The following is a 17566-nucleotide window of genomic DNA, read 5'->3' on the forward strand; positions in this document are numbered from 1 at the left end:
AAGTATACAAATTTTATAGAACAGAAATTGCACTAAAATAATAAACTTACAAAATAAAAAATTCTTCAGTCATTATTCTGCACTATTACATCGCATTTTCTTTGAAATAATAATTCTAATTGAACTGAACTTGCATACTCATTCTACATACTGATATTCATGGTAATATCTACAACTTGTAATTTCCATCACTCAAAATCTCATCAAAATCTAACCTAGTTTTAGTCCTTCAAGCTATAATGCAACAACTCGGCCAGGGTTACAAAAAGGAATGTATTAAGTTACATAAAGGAAAAAGTTACAAAAAGGAACACCTTAGGTTACTTAAAGGAACAAGAGTTACAAAAAGGAACATATCAGGTTACGTAAAGGAACCAATGTTACAAAAAGGAACAGGGCAAGTTACAAAAAGGATCAGCCTAAGTTACATAAAGGACGCCAAGTTACAAAAAGGACAATGTGTTCCTTTGTGTAACCATTTTCGTTACACAAAGGAACCATCAAGTTACAAAAAGGATCATCGATATAACAGTCAGTCAGCCTTGGATCCCCAGTATGGGCATTTAAACTGCCTGAGCTCTGTTTACAATGGCAAAATACAGAATTATCTTGTTAACTGGGTCAATCATAGACTTTGTGTTGACAGCTCATTAATTGCACTCTTTCCCACCTGATTATTTAGAATATAAAGTCCGATTTAGAGGAGTTTTCGAAGTACGTTGGGTTCGTTCCTTGAAGACTGCTTGGATGATTTTGCTAATACGCCTGTGACTTTGGAAGAACAAAGAAAATGCGCGCGTGTATGTCTAATCGACGTCCTCCAGGATGAGTTTGCTACCATTGAACATCCGACTTACATGGCTGTGCGTAAATCTTCTCATGTAAATGCAATAGCGTTATGTTGCATGAACAGACTTTCGGAACAAGATCTCGGAACGAAGTACTTCATCCCAAAGGAGTGGCCGGCTTGGACCTTACTAAAGCAAGAAGGCTCGGTAGTAAAAGCAGTGTCTCCTCTTGCGCAGGATACAATCGGGTGTTACATTCCCGAAAATGACACTTTGCGGCAAGATTTGGTAGGTCCCAAGTAAAAGTATAAAAGTATTTTGCGTGTTTTTTTAAAAAATAATTTGCGGCAAAAATTTTTTTTCAAGGAGTTTTTCCTTTTTAGTTTTTGCTGTTGTCGTGGGGGGGGTGCTTAATATGGAAAATATGAATATCAAAGGAAAGCTGTATATTTTATGGAATGTGTGAGAATTTTTAATACGTACCTCGTCGGTATGAGTCATTGCCCTCTCCCCTTCCCCCGTCAACATTTTTAAACAAGGAACTTTTCAACACATGTATACTACACAATCTAAGTCGCTGTCGCATTTTTTCAGCTCCTTCAACTCAAATTGTATAGAATGGAAGGTGATGGTGTTGTTCGCGGACATATGTTTGAGAACTTCGTACATTGGGAGTTGGGTAGGTGAACTTCATTTTACCGACAATCAGGGTCTTAGCTAGAAGGCCGTGTTGGCCGTGTTTGCGCGGCCAAAAATAGGAAAACACGGCCAAACAAAATGAACACGGCTTGGTTATTTTAAGAAAGCCGTGTTGCTGTTCGGTTTAAAAAATGGAATTAAAGACAAAAATTTGCGATAATATATATTTAAATATACTATTATTACTTTGGCTAAATCCCGCTAATATATATTTCTAAATATTTTACAAAAAAGATACTGAATTTACTCTCGTAAACTCGTAAAATCTGTGATGTTGATATCTTCATATTTATGTAAACATGGCGGCCTCAGATGAGTCCGCGCTGGCGTGCAGCGGCTCTTACTATACCGCTACTTCATGTAACTCTTAGTGTTTATCAAATTTAAAGTCCCACATGGCGGGAAAACGCGGGGAGAATTTATTGGAATGACTGCAATATGGCGTCACAAAAACGAGACATAAGGGGTTATTTCACTTCTGCCCAAAGGTATTTCATTTATATCTTGTACTGACATTCTACTCAAACATTGTTTAATAAGTTTTCTTGAATATTTAATGAATTATTAATAATTTATTATCAGATATTCATTTGCATTTTACAGTCATTTACATAACAAACCACCAATAAATCCAATAATCAATTATTCAATAAACTTGCATATTTGCAATGCATGTTGAATGCCTCTTGAGTCTTGACTCTACAATCTACTATATATCATTTTGGATTATTAGCAGCAGGCTCGAAGCACTCGAAGCAGTACCAAGAAATTTGGATAATTCTGTCGAAGAATTAGACGATGATCTAGATAAAGATCATGAAGTTACAATAAACTTGGGATTGGACTTTGACATGGTAATGATAGTATTCTTTTAAATGTTCGTTTTCATAGATATAGGCCTCATTGAGAACTAGGAAAGGCTACCGTGAAAGGCTACCGTGAATTTTCTTTCTAATTGCCATTTAGTTTAATAGTGTCTACTGAAATAACAAAATTTCAAATTTAATATTTTCATTTTACGAGTGTGTCAGCGACAAGGAAGAAGGTCAATCATTGCCTAAAAGAGTGAATAGTTTACTTCCCAGAAGGCAAAGGAAAAAGGCAAGGACACCTCCCGTATTTCCTAAAAAATGGCTTTCCAATCCTAAATATAAAGAATGGCTACGTTATGATGTGCAACGTAACACAATGTGGTGTGATTTTTGTCGAAGGAACAAGATATGTTCAGTGTGGGCTGAGCAAGGAACACAAAACTTCAGGTGATTATACTTCTGTTCTGTCTGGCACGAAACTTACCAACCCAATACATATTTTTAAAATTTAAGTTACTTTCTTAACAAATTACAGGAAAAAAACTCTTCTTGTTCACATGGCTAGCAATGATCACGCAAGCATTGCATTGGCCTATAATCCAGCACAATCCACAGTGGTGCAAGCCAGGGAAAAAATGAAAAAACAGGAAGCACGTTCTTATAAGTCAGCGTTAAGAACAGTCTACTGGATTTCTAGTGAGGAAATTGCTAACTGCAAATATCCAAGTCTTCTGCAGTTCCAACGTGAACAGGGTGTCAAAGATATCATTCAAATGAATCGAGGAAAAAATTGTAAAAAGGAAAGTCCAGAGTCCTTTAATGAGCTCCTCCACTCATTAAGTGAAGTATGTAATTACATGTATTTTTTTCCAGTTATTAGTTATATTGTTAATGTTGTGGAGTCAATTTATATATTGTATGGAATTATAGGTTTTCCTGAGAAAAATGCTCGACCACCTTAAATCTTCACCCTTCATTGGCCTTGGTATCGACGAGTCCACAGATAGGTCACAGGAAAAGCATATAGCTGCTGTAGTTAGATATGTTGACTCCAATGAAACGAAGATCAAGACCTCATTTCTTAAATTATCAGTTATTACAAGCGGCACTGCTCCAGCAATTGTTGAAGCTGTCAAGAAAATCCTAGGCGATTTTAGCCTTTCTCTGAACAAGGTACATAATTGAAATAAGTACTCAGGAAATATTTGAATTAGTGATCTTTGATTAATGATATTAAAAAAAATTATGAAGTACAAGCTCAGTTGTGTATGTGTCTTTTATAGCTCACGGGTTTAGGTATAGATGGAGCATCTGTGATGGCAAGTGATATAAATGGTGTATTGGGACTTCTGCAGCGAGAGAACCCATTTCTGATTGGTATTCACTGCATTAACCACAGACTTCATCTTGCTGTTTCCAAGGCAGCAAAAGATATAAAGAATGTGAACACACTATCCACTATACTCAGCACTATTTACCAGCATGTGAACAACTCACCGAACAGGCTTCAAAAGTTTAAAAATTTGGCTGATGTGTTAGGTGCGATTAATGACAATACACCTGAAGGAGAAAACGAGAACATTGCACCATCCTTAAAGTATCTAAAGTTCAAGCGAGTAAGAATTAAAATAGTAAATGAGTAAGAATTAAAATAGAATCTGATGAATTATGAATATTATGAAATCCTATAGCATTAAAGAGGGAAAACGGGATGTTAACTTGTTTTCTTTTTAGATTTTTGATATAAGATGGTTGTCTGTTGGAGAAGCAGTAAAGGCAGTGATTCATAATTATCAACCCCTGCTCCTTCTGCTTGAAGAAGAAGCTGCTAACGATGAGCCAACTTCATTGGGACTTTTGGAAAAGCTATCCTCGTATAAATATGTAGCTCTACTCCATCTCTTGGGTGACGTTGTGGGAGCTACAAATCACCTCTGCAGAATTTTTCAGTATCGAGATGTTTCATTTTCTACATTGCAATGTCAGGTACTGTAGTGTATCTAAAATTTATAAGGTTGTTACTGTAATTCATAAGAGACTAAGATAAATAAATGTCAATTTAATCACTTTAGCTACCAATATTTGTTGAGACTTTACAAGATATGAAGAATCAACCTGGAAAGTACCTTAATATGTTGCTTGAGTGTGTGGAAGAAGGATCTGACGAGATAATTTTTAAAGGAGTTCACCTAAAAACTAATCCTTGTCGAAATAAAAGAATTAATCAGTTGGAAGAGTTTGAGACAGACAGGCAGGCATTCATTGATGCACTGTTAAGCAACATCACATCAAGGTTCCCTAATGTTCAACTACTTTCTGCTTTTCAGGTAGTTACTATCAGTCATTGTGAAAACATATTTTGTAGTCCAGTGTGTTTTTAGTATAAGCAGGATAAGGTGGACGAAAAGCCTTAGCAACAGGTTAACAACTTTGTGAATGGGAAAACAACGTCAGAGAAAAACAAAAAACAGTTAATCAGCTTTTTATTACCTAGTAACAAGTGATTAAGTGATCTAATTACTTCTCAATTATTTTATAGATATTTGATCCTTCTGCCTACCCAGAAAATCTTCAGCAACTCGCAGGATGGGGTTATGACCATCTCAAACACCTGCTAGATTTCTATGGCGAACCTAAACATTTGGAGAATCAAGTCGTACAGGCTTTGGTGAAACGAGAAGCTGCGGAAGAAGAGTTCCTGTTTTTCAAAAGGCTTGTTTACCAAAACAGGGGAGAAGATCGAAACGAAAATGAGCAGCTGAAGTTTTGTCTTTACAAGCCGCAAGAATTATTTACTAAGCTCTTTGGTGGTGGCAACGTGGACAACAAAACGGTGTATCCACGTAAGTTTATTTCATTAACATCATTCGTAAATGCTAACAACAATTTACCAATTAATCCAATTATACCAGTTGCCATATAAAATGTGAATACAATGTTTGCTGTTCCCTTCTCCAGAAATGTACAAGCTTATGGTCTTGACTTTGACAACGATGCCTTCAAATGCAGAGGCTGAACGAGTATTTAGCGTTCAGAATAGAGTCAAAACCAAGCTGAGAACAAGGCTTGGGATAAATATACTGGACGAGCTTGTGAGAGTGTCATATTCTAAGACATCAGGAGAGTCTCTTGATTTAGATACTGCTCTAGAGCTATATTTAACGAAAAGCCACACAGGTGGTACTAGTTACCATAACTATATATTTACTGTATTAGTGTGAGTGTATTTGTAATTGTAATTGAATAAAAGTTCTGTTTCACGTGCGTTGTTGGTCACAAAAGGTATTAGCACATTTGCAGGTTGATAAAACATTGGAATGCATAAAACATTCGCTAGTGCTATTCTGGGTAAGCATGTGATTTATCACCAAATGCACCATTAATAAGATGTTCTAAAAATCTTTAAAATTTTCCCGAGGGGGGGGGGAGGTGCGCTCAGAGCCCTCCAGAATGCTTGTGCAGTTGTGCCTCCGGCACTTGATGAGTACACTCCCGAAAAATTTTAAAACACGCCCAAAATTGGAAATCCTAGCTAAGACCCTGCCGACAATCGACGATATACTGCTTTTATGAGAAGTTGTCATACAGTTGTCTGCGAAATTTGTCGCCTTTTACATGCTTTAGCAACACTGTCTGTCATGTTTGACCATGAAGCATACTTTTCTTCCTATTTCTCAAATAGTGTATGGGCACGTGACACGATCGCTGAAGTTAGTAGATAAGTCGGCAAAAATGGAAGAAGTGTTCATTGGCGCTACCGCACTGACAGAGAAAATAATGCCACAAAAGCGTCTGCCTTCTGAGTTTAAGGCACAAAATAATACGTGATATGTCACTAAACACATGGAAGGTGTAGACATCATTCTGTCCATTGGCGACCAAGTATATTTCATTAAATGTACGGTTAGTTTGTCGTTTACGAACTCTAAGAAATCGTTTTTAAAACCGCGAATGGTAATTGGAAATGCGTACTCCTTACTCCTTATGATGCGGATGAGGTGCGCTCCAGATTGTTACAACGCAATACAGTACTGGCTAATCAGTTCAAAGAAGGGAAGTTTTACATTTCAGATGCGAAGAATTTGTTGTCACGTGAAAAAATTGAGTTGGTGAAGAGCGAGGAGTTTTAGGTTATATTTAGTAATAACAGTTAAAGGCTCATTCTAGGACAATATAAATGATTAAATAAGGATATCCTCCTGAGGATATCCTGATTGATGTACATTGCATGGAAACTTACTTTGATATATTTAGATTGATATTTTTACTGTATGTACAGATACTGTATGTATGTATCATTGGGAGTTGGGTAGGTGAACTTCATTTTACCGACAATCGACGATATACTGCTTTTATGAGAAGTTGTACATACAGTTGTCTGCGAAATTTGTCGCCTTTTACATGCTTTATCAACACTGTCTGTCATGTTTGACCATGAAGCATACTTTTCTTCCTATTTCTCAAATAGTGTATGGGCACGTGACACGATCGCTGAAGTTAGTAGATAAGTCGGCAAAGATGGAAGAAGTGTTCATTGGCGCTACCGCACTGACAGAGAAAATAATGCCACAAAAGCGTCTGCTATGTGGACTTCATAGCACGGGAGGAAAGAGTCACAGGTAGATACAATTTCGTTGGCCGATGTCTAATCAAGGCCTAAATTTTAAGGGTTTCTTTCTTGAAATTCTCTTATTAGACTGACCTCCTGAGTGAGTTACGCGTAAATCCAGAAGTCCTTTCATGCCTTCATTTCTACGACAGAAAAGCTGTCCCCGTTCAGTAAGTTCATAAGTTTTTGTACTATTTAATTTGATATAATTAGGGATATAATTTAGTGACCCAAAATGTGCCAATCGATTTATACCTCATAGGCTATCAATTATGTAGGGTGGTGCATGATTATCTAGATATAGAATCGTGCAAGTCGTGATTGTTAGAGGGTGATTTAGAGAAAACTCTAACGTGAGTGTGTTCGCTTAAACATAGCCTCTAACGGCAATTTCCAACACCCCTCCCACAACATCTCATTTGACCCGCCAATTTCCTCATCTTAATTCTTAAAGTTAACGATTTGTTGTCTTCGTTTTGTAGCCAAAAAAGGTATGTGGTATCACAAAACACCAGTTGAAGGACGCGGACTCGTTTGATATTGTCTACGAGAAAATGATGAAATGGATAAAGAATATGGTTCAGAGGGCGAACAGATTCCGGAATCCAAACAATCTGAAATATTTTCCAGGTGCTTAAAATCACTAGTCGGCTAACCGTCGTTTAAACAGGATTTTTTAGATCACACAAACACGACACTTATATAATTTTCTTCTTCATTCTAGTAATTTGCGCTCACGGCAGCTTTAATTTTGATTTCAAGATCCTCATCAATAATAGATTAATTTAGGGATAACAGTTTTAACGGCTAAAATGGTTAATAGGGACATTAAGCATGTAGGACTGGAACACGATTGATGCTACTTAAGTTCTCGTTAATTGTTGTGCATCTTTACTAATATAATAGGAATACTGAATATTGAAGAGAAAATATTCCAGTTCCACCCCTGATGCACAGGACGTGGATCAAGATGAGGTCTCCGAAACTTTGTAATAATAAAATCTTTTTGTTATGCTAACAATACAGTATAGTAACAGTGATTGTTAACAATACAAAACGACAAGTATTTTAATGAATATTCCTTTAGTATGGCACCCCAAGTTCCGCAGGTACAACCGCGTCAGTGGTGATCATGAGGGGTCGCCATATGTTCGTCCCCAATGTGGGGGATTCTAGGGTGGTCCTTGCACAAGAAGGAGGTGAGAGTTTGAAGGAGGTGAGAGTTTGAAGGCGGTGCCGTAAACAAACCAGAGGACCCCCTTGAAGTGCAAAGAGTCACGTCGCTTGGGGGGCATATAGCACAGAGCAATGGTGTTTTTCGTGTTGCATGGAACAAGGTTAGTCAACTTGGCCGACAAAGAGGGCCAGTTCTGCGAAGCACAAAAATGGAAAGTGTCCCATTTTTGGCCATTGCACGATCACTTGGTAAGCACGTTCACCGATTCACTGATTTACATTTGATAAATTAAGGGGTTAATTAACGTTTTTTATTTTTTTATTGATCAATTCATTTGACAAACCGTATCTATTTACCTTTATCCATCGTAATTATCGCTGCTCTGGTTTTAATAAATGAAAGATTAACTTTCACGACCCAACGTGAAAGTTAATCTTTGTAGTAGCGATAATTACGATGGATTATATACCTGGTTGCCGTGAACTCATTAACTTCAATTCGTTGTTTAAATATGTTATTTCATCAAGAACTAACTCTCTAATTCCCCTAAATACGAGATTAAATATAAAATTTTTTTTATTTTTTGCATATAATTATCGCTATAATTTCGTAATTATTGCTACTCTGGTTTCAATAAATGAAAGATTAACTTTCACGACCCAACGTTTCGACCTTTGTAGTAGCGATAATTACGATGGATTGCCATGAACTCATTAACTTCAATTCGTTGTTTAAATATGTTATTTCGTCAAGAACTAACTATAAATTCCCCAAATACGCGATTAAATATATTTTATATATATTTTATTATCTATTCATTTACTATGCATTTTATTATTTTGAATAAAAATAGAATTATAAAGAATAAAATAACAATTAATTATAGCTAATATTTCTCAAAGGTGACCTGTGGAGTTTCAACCCTTTCGTCGGAGATTTTTTCGTGTCTCCTGTTCCCGATATCCACTACAGGTTTATCGATCCTCGGAGAGATCAAGAGAATTGTGGTGCTGGCATCGGACGGTCTATGGAATGTAATGAAGAACAATATCTCTGCAAATATCTCTCTCAAAATATCTCTGCACACCACACCAGAATTCACATCTTCTACAATTTCTAGATTAACATGTCGAGCGTTAGCGAACTGGCGTGAGCGAAAGAGATGACCAGATAACACAAGCGCCATTGTGGTGTTCTTCGACGAACACGAAAAGGCGGTCCTGCCTTACCTCCCTTATTCTCCGGCCAACGACGCAGAAACTGAACTAGGCAAAGACATCTCGAAGTAACTCGTCAACATTTTCGCCAAAAGTCGAACTGAGATTAAAACGAGAATACGCGTTTCACAATGGATAAAAGACGGCGTTAATTGATCGCTAATGGAAAACTTTTATTATTATTATTATTATTATTAAATCAATATTTACAGAGGGTTAAAAACAGCATTATTACTGAAACGGTATTCTTCCTAATGGCCCTCACACACTATATCCGGGTAATAAAGGTAGCCAAATACAATGAACAAATATATATATATACATACATAAACATAAAAGAGATTTATAAATGTAAGAATTAACTTGGACTATAACATTGGCATCTTGATAAATTTTTACATGCAGTGCAAGAGAATTGTTCAAGTTTATCTACGTGATTGTTTAGATCAAGAAAAAAATGTTTCAATTTCCTTTTATAAGAGTTGGAAGAATAGTTATTGAATAGTTTAAGCTAAGTTGGCAAGGAGTTAAAGAGCAAAGCACCGCTGTAAGACAGTTTTGTCTTTGCAAACTCCGTGCAAACTTTTGGAATTCTTAAACCCGTACTAGCTCCTTGAGTTTATATTATGTGAATCACGTGCAAATTTAAAGAGATTACGAAGTTTGATGGGACCTTCGCCACGCAAACTTTCAACAACAAGTAAAATCTTACGAAGTTTTATGAGATTATGAATTGGAATCCATTTTAATTTACAGAAATTAACAACAGAAGGTGTGGACACACTTTCATTCAGTATTAGACGCGCTGCTCTTTTTTGCAACTTTAATAACGGACGGAGCAGCTCATTTGAAGAATTACCCCAGATAGTTACACCGTAGATGAAGAAAGGGTAGATTAGGCCGTAATAAAATTTAATTATAGAATCAAAAGGAAGAGCTTCACGGATTTGTTTAAGCAAGATTTATAACACCTGATTTCAGAACAGTTTCAATACTAGAGGTATAAATATGACCAATTATAGAACCAGAGGATGGACGGGTAACACAAGTGATGAGTTGTTTGAGCTGAAATTGTGATATAATATGATGAAGTGGTCTATATGCTCTTTTGTCAAGTATATTACAGTTGAAGTCTCCAAGAATTATAATTTCTTTAAAATCATTATCAACTGTAGTAAGTAACTGTAACTGTTCAAATTTGTCCCGCCATTGACTGGTGGTGTCTGGTTGATATATAAAACCAACAAAGAAAGAATGAGACCTAGGAAATAGGAATTCAACCCAGATACACTCAATTTCATGATAACCACCAGTTGAAATATGAATATCATCTCTAACCCTAAATGGTAGTTGCTGAGGGATATAGACAATATTCGTTCGTATTGTTCTGCCTGCGATAGAGAGCGAAACAGAACAGATTAGACATTTGTACTCGTATTTCAATAGTACTTAATAGTACCTAATAGTACCGCTCGTTAACTATTAATATAGTCATGTATTATCAAACTACGCCCTATTTCTTGAACCAAAGTTTCACTATGAACGGTCAGCTTCATAACACAACGCACACTTAGATTATGCACAGAATGTATCTGTTTCAAGTTCAAAGTACAAACATTGTCTTGTCAGTAATGTAAGAGTTTAAATTATTTAAATCTATCCACGCCTTCATCGATTTTTTGATGAAAGACAATCTTTGTACTTTGAACTTGAAACAGATACATTCTGTCCATAATCTAAGTGTGCGTTGTATGTTGCGAAGTTATGAAGCTGACCGTTGATAGTGAAACTTGGGTTAAAGAAATAGGGCGAGTATTTTAACGCGCTTGTTAAATGAATAAATTAAAGTGAGTAATGTAAGAGTTTAAATTTTTTAAATCTATCCACGCCTTCATCGATTCACCATATACCATACAGCGTACGTACTTTATACGGCTAACAGCCGTGAATATGATATCCAGGTGCAAACTCTCTCAATATCAGAATTCACCATATACCATAATGCATACGTACTTTAATACGGCTACCAGCCGTATTGTTCTGCCTGCGATAGAGAGCGAAACAGAACAGATTAGACATTTGTACTCTTATTTTAATAGTACTTAATAGTACCGCTCGTTAACTATTAATATAGTCATGTATTATCAAACTACGCCCTATTTCTTGAACCCAAGTTTCACTATCAACGGTCAGCTTAATAAAACAACGCACACTTACCACAACGCACACTTACGCACCATACAGCGTACGTACTTTATACGGCTACCAGCCGTGAATATGATTACCTCTATTAAGAGGTAACGCTGTCTCGTGGCCATGTTGTCTCACCGCCGAATTACGGATGGATAGTCAAACCGAACGCTTTGGATCGGTAGTCCCACCGGTAGGACCGCTTTATAAGGTACACCGTCTCGTGGTTACGGTGTCTCACTGGTAGCCATATAACGTATGTACGCTGTATTATGGTATATAGTGTATGAATGGTGAAGTTGAAGTTTTGTTGTACTTTGATATACCATACAGCGTACGTACTTTATACGGCTACCAGTCGTGAATATGATTACCTCTATTATGAGGTAACGCTGTCTCATGGCCATGGTGTCTCACCGCCGAATTACAGATGGATAGTCAAGCCGACACTTTGGAGTCCCATCGATGGGACAGCTGTATTAGGTAAGGCGTTGTCTCGTTGCCATGGTGTCTCACCGGCCAATTACGGATGTGTAGCCAAGCCGACGTCTTTCAAACGATGGTCCCACCGGTGGGACTATTGTTTGAAAGCGTCGGTTTGACTGTCCATCCGTAATTGGGCGGTGAGACACCACGGCGTTACCTCAGTGAGCCATCCCACCGGTGCGGTCCCTCTCGTGGTTGCGGTGTCTCACCGCCCAACTACGGATGGTTAGTCAAACTGATGCTTTCAAACGATCGTCCCACCGGTTTGACCGAGGTACAGCGTTGGGTCGTAGTATCTCGCCGCCCAATTACGGCTGGTTAGTCAAACTTACGCTTTCAACCAATTGTCCCACCGGTTGGACCGCTGTAAGATATACAGCGTTGGGCCCTGGTCGTCGTGTCTCACCACCCAATAACGAATGGATAGTAAAACCGACGCTTTTAAACGATAGTCCCACTGATGGAGGCGCTCTATGAGGTACAGTGACAGCTCGTGGCCGTTGGGTCTCACCGCCCTATGACGGATAGGTCGTCAACGAGACAACGTGACTTCAACTTCACCATTCATACACTATATACCATAATACAGCGTACGTACGTTATACGGCTACCAGCCGTGAATATGATTTCAAGGTGGAAACTCTCTAATATCAGCATTCATAAACCATATACCATACAGCGTACGTACTTTATACGTCTACCAGCCGTGAATATGATTTCAAGATGCAAAAACTTCAACTTCACAATTCATACACCATATACCATAATACTGGGTACCAGCCGATACCATACAGCGTACGTACTTTATAGGGCTAATAGCCTTGAATATGATTTGATATCAGCATACAGCGTACGTACTTTATACGGCTACCAGTTTTTTGTAGTACTTTGCAAAGGTTTTTGCATTTGACAAACCACCTGCTTTCAATATTTCTTGCAGTGTCAACCCCCCATTCATTCCTTCCATAAGACGTTGATGCCGACCTAGCGCTATTTCCAGAAAATGTGGTCACATCGACACCCGCATCTTTTAAAACAGATCCACTTGCTGATTGTGCTACTCCCAACTGGCTGATTAGATTATGGACAGAATGTACACTTAGATTATGGACAGAATGTACCTGTTTCAAGTTCAAAGTACAAACGTATGATTTCAAGGTTTTTAAAAAGAAAATAAAATAGAATACAATAAAAAGAATAAAATCTTCTTATATGGGGCTATGTGGGTGATGGATTTGCTTTCAAACAAATAGCCGAATCTCACAAAATAACACAACTTACACAAGAAACATTTAAAATTTAAACATCAAATATGGTGACCAGTATGTAATTTGAAGTGCACCTACAAGGAATTTTCTTGATACAAATTGTGCAGCCATGCATGCTCGAGAAAGGATGGATACACTTACAGGTAAGTCGGCGAAAATAACTGTTTAATTTAAACTACGCAAATAATTAAAACTATTTTTAACTTCTTTCAAAAGCAAAATTTATGTAAAATTTTACTGATCTATATACGTAATAAGGAGTCTGATGTTTCACTGAACTATATAATTATATATGGAGTGAGTTCATGACGTGTAATAATTATTAATTACAGCAATTGAGCATTGTTCACGACGCGAACAGCTTTTCCTGACGCCTTTCGAACGATAGTCCCACCGGTTGGACAGCTCTATAAAGTACGTACGCTGTATGGTATATGATGTATGAAGGCTGATATTAGAGAGTTTGCACCTTGAAATCATATTCACGGCTGGTAGCCGTATAAAGTACGTACGCTGTATGGTATATGGTGTATGAATGCTGATATTAGAGAGTTAAATTACAGCGATCGAGTAAAAGGAATATGCAACGCATATATCGTTTGTTGTATTTTCATAAAAGTATTTTGCGTGTTTTTTTAAAAAATAGTTTGCGGCAAAAATTTTTTTCAAGGAGTTTTCCTTTTTAGTTTTTGCTGTTGTCGTCTGTCGCATGGGGGGGAGGGGGGTGCTTAATATGGAAAATATGAATATCAAAGGAAAGCTGTATGTTTTATGGAATGCGTGAGAATTTCTAATACGTACCTCGTTGGGTCGGTATGAGTCATTGCCCTCTCCCCTTCCCCCGTCAACATTTTTAAACAAGGAACTTTTCAACACATGTATACTACACAATCTGAGTCGCTGTCGTATTTTTTCAGCTCCTTCAACTCAAATTGTATAAAATGGAAGGTGATGGTGTGTATATGAATATAAAGTTCATATGACTACAGAAAAATGGAACAATTGTCATGGAGGGGCATCATTCATCATTTGTACGAAAACAAACAGAACGATTGTTTGCAAATGCGATGGCAAGAAGCCCAAGCCAACAAGTTGGGCAATGATTAAACATATCCAGAGGCGGGTGCACAACAGAAATTCCTGTTACAATCGTTAAAGGCAACTGAAGGCAATGGCCTTCAAGCAGAAAGTGAAAATAAGGACAGTGAGTGGTACGTGCGATATATGAAAACTAAGGTGCCTCTGCAGTTCATGTTGTAGATAGTGGAGGATGTGCTAAATATAGCTTACGAGGCACCACCATGGTTGGAGTGAAAATTTTTCGAAATTTGAGTCTCTAGATCTTTGGAAATGGCATTTTGAGACAATTTCTTGGGGAGACATTTCGAGTTAATACGGTATCTGGCATAAAGTTTAGATTAGGGGTAGCAAACCTTATCTTCTTTTTCTGGGCTCGAGGTTGCCATCTGCATAAGTTCAGTAGAAACAAACTGAAAAAGATTAATAATTACTGTTATCAGAAGAATGTTTTTCAGCATTGTTGCATTCACCAGGCGTCAATAATATTTTTCGAATAACTGTTAAGTTGTTAACACAGAATTTATGATTGAAAAGATTCTAGGATCAAATTAAAAACAGCAGTTATCTAAGCTTGAAACGTAGGCCCCGTTTACACTATACCGGATTGCTTCCGGAGTGGGTCAAATTTTGTAGCTTTTAAGTATTTCTCGCAATGCCCGATCAATATTTCTGTCCGTGCTTAGTTTACGTATATAAAACAAATGGCAAAAAATCAACAATATGTGCTTTAGCTATATTGTAGCAATGATCGTCGGTTGTTATTGAATCATAATTTGATGGTCGGTATATCCCTACTGGTTCTAATTTACAAAGTGCATCAGCTATTGAAACAGCTTGTCACAATTCAGGCAATACGGTTTCCTTAAACTCTGTTAAATCCTCTATCCATGCATCAAAGGGACGGGAACTTGTTGTAGATGGCACTGGGTTTGGATGTAAACTAACTCGTGTTGAAACGGGGAAAACTGGGGGGGGTTCGTTCACTGGGGAGGATTCGTGATTTACTTGTGGAACTACATTTTCTTGTGGGGATTCATTCACTTGTGGGATTATCACTCTTGCTCTATACGAATTTACTTGTCCGGGCTGCAATATGTCGTAACAGTTGTATATTGGGAAAATATTTATGTCAATATTTCTGTCCGTGCTTTGCGACAAATGGCAAAAAATCAACAATAGCTATATTGTAGCAATGATCGTCGGTTGTTATTGAATTATTCGCCTATTGTCTGTCAAATCTGGTTTCTCGTGAATATGGATTTTGAACCGGTCTCTGAAATCAGCATAGACAAGCGCAAAGGAAAAGATGTATTGCCAAAGTTGAAGAAAATATTGAATTTTGTTCCGACTTTCTGTTTCATGGTGCGGTTCTTTGCGCGGCTAAAGCCTGTTTCAAATGACGCATTTTGCATGTGTCGAATACAATTTTTTGAATTATCTGCATGCGAGATACAACGTCTGAAACAATTGAATTCGCCTTCTTTAATTGCGGTCGACGTTGATGTCAAATTCGACTGGTTCGGTTGCATTATGCGAGCTGGGTGCGACATGGTTTCATAGGTCGCATTTTGCATGTGTCGAATTCAATTCGCTTGAAGAAAAAGGCAAAAAACGTCATGCATGTTATGATATTGAAAGACACTCGTATGGAAATTTGCAGGCCGTAGACAAAATAAATGAACCAGAACAATCGTATTGTATTACGTGTCCAAGAAAGTTGACAAAATACATTTGCCTACCGCATCTGTTTGTAATCCGGCGTTGCACAGTACACGAGCAAAACGAAGAATCCCAAGGCTGGCTTGCTGCATGGGAAGTAGTTAAGAATATGAGGAAAATAATAGCAAGAAAATGATTTCTAGAAATATGACATTTTTGATCTACGCCCAAGCGGACTGTCGCTGATCATAAGAAATAGAGCCGGCAACTATTTGAATTCAGCACATGCGAAATGCGACGTTTGAAATGACGGTCGGATTATTGTTTTAGGGTCGAATCTAATGGGAATTGTATTCGACGCATGCAAAATGCGACGTTTGAAACAGGCCTAAGTCGATTTCAAAGATAAGAATCGTAGCAGAAGTTGAAAGCTAACAGATATATAGGCAAAGGCTGATTTTATCATTAATGCGAAGATACTTCGTGCCGCGCACATGCATTCATGATGAATTATAGTGATGTTGGCCTTGGGTGTCTTAACAGTGTCTTTTCTTAAGACATTGTCGTTTCTTAAGACAATTTAAATCAGCAAGGATGGTGTTTCTTGAGTATTTATGTAGATAAACAGACCTGTGTTTAATAGTGTGTGTTTGATATATTTCGATACGCGCTATTGCAAAACAGTATCATATTACTGTTTAGGAATATATCGCATAGCATACACATTCAATTATCAGTAACACGGACATCATGATTATCATTGCCTTCGTCTTCTTTTACTGAAAGGCTAAGCAGTTTTTCTAAGTTCTTCAAGATCGTCTTACGTAGGACTTTGTGGCATAAAGGACTATGTTCTGCAACATTACCTGCTTATATATGGCATATGGCATGCAATGATGCAAATAGCTGAGAGCATTGTTCAACATGCCATTGCCACACATTTCTCGTATTCAATTATACGATGTTCAAGTGACTTGCTTTCTTTAATATCATGATTTCAAAGTAATAAACCGGCTCACTACCTGATGATTGCCTACATGACTAGCGGTAGACTTCACGGCGTAAAAAAATAAAGTATTTTAAAACCTCCGGCGTGGCGTTTACATGGAATGCACCCTGGCCCTCGTGTACTCTTTTTATGTATTCTGTAATCTTTAATATATTGGACAACGTGATTGACAAATTATATGGACTAAGGCGCCTACTACAACTAAACTCTATGCCCCTGACAACACTTTTTGCACCTATATTGTGGCCCGATTCAGCACACAAGATCTGCCATGCCTGGGTGTGTGAACACAAACTTGAGTGAAACTTCAACAGTTCAATTCACAATGTTTTGATACAATCAATACCAAACTGGAAAAGGAAAACTAACTTACCTTTTCTTCCCTGAAAATTGCAAGGGATATAACCATATAACGAGAAAATTGCAAGGGATATAACAATATAATCAAATGAAAGCTCCAAATGAACCAATATGGCGGTGGCAGTGAACTATATAAGACCATATAAGACCAGTGCTTCCACTTTAAAAAAATCCTTTTTTACTCTTCACTTTGACCAAAATTTCCTTCACAA

The sequence above is a fragment of the Dendronephthya gigantea genome, unplaced genomic scaffold (assembly GCF_004324835.1).
Source record: "Dendronephthya gigantea isolate DGI-Jeju-01 unplaced genomic scaffold, DenGig_1.0 000174F, whole genome shotgun sequence".
NCBI classification, from domain to species: domain Eukaryota; kingdom Metazoa; phylum Cnidaria; class Anthozoa; order Malacalcyonacea; family Nephtheidae; genus Dendronephthya; species Dendronephthya gigantea.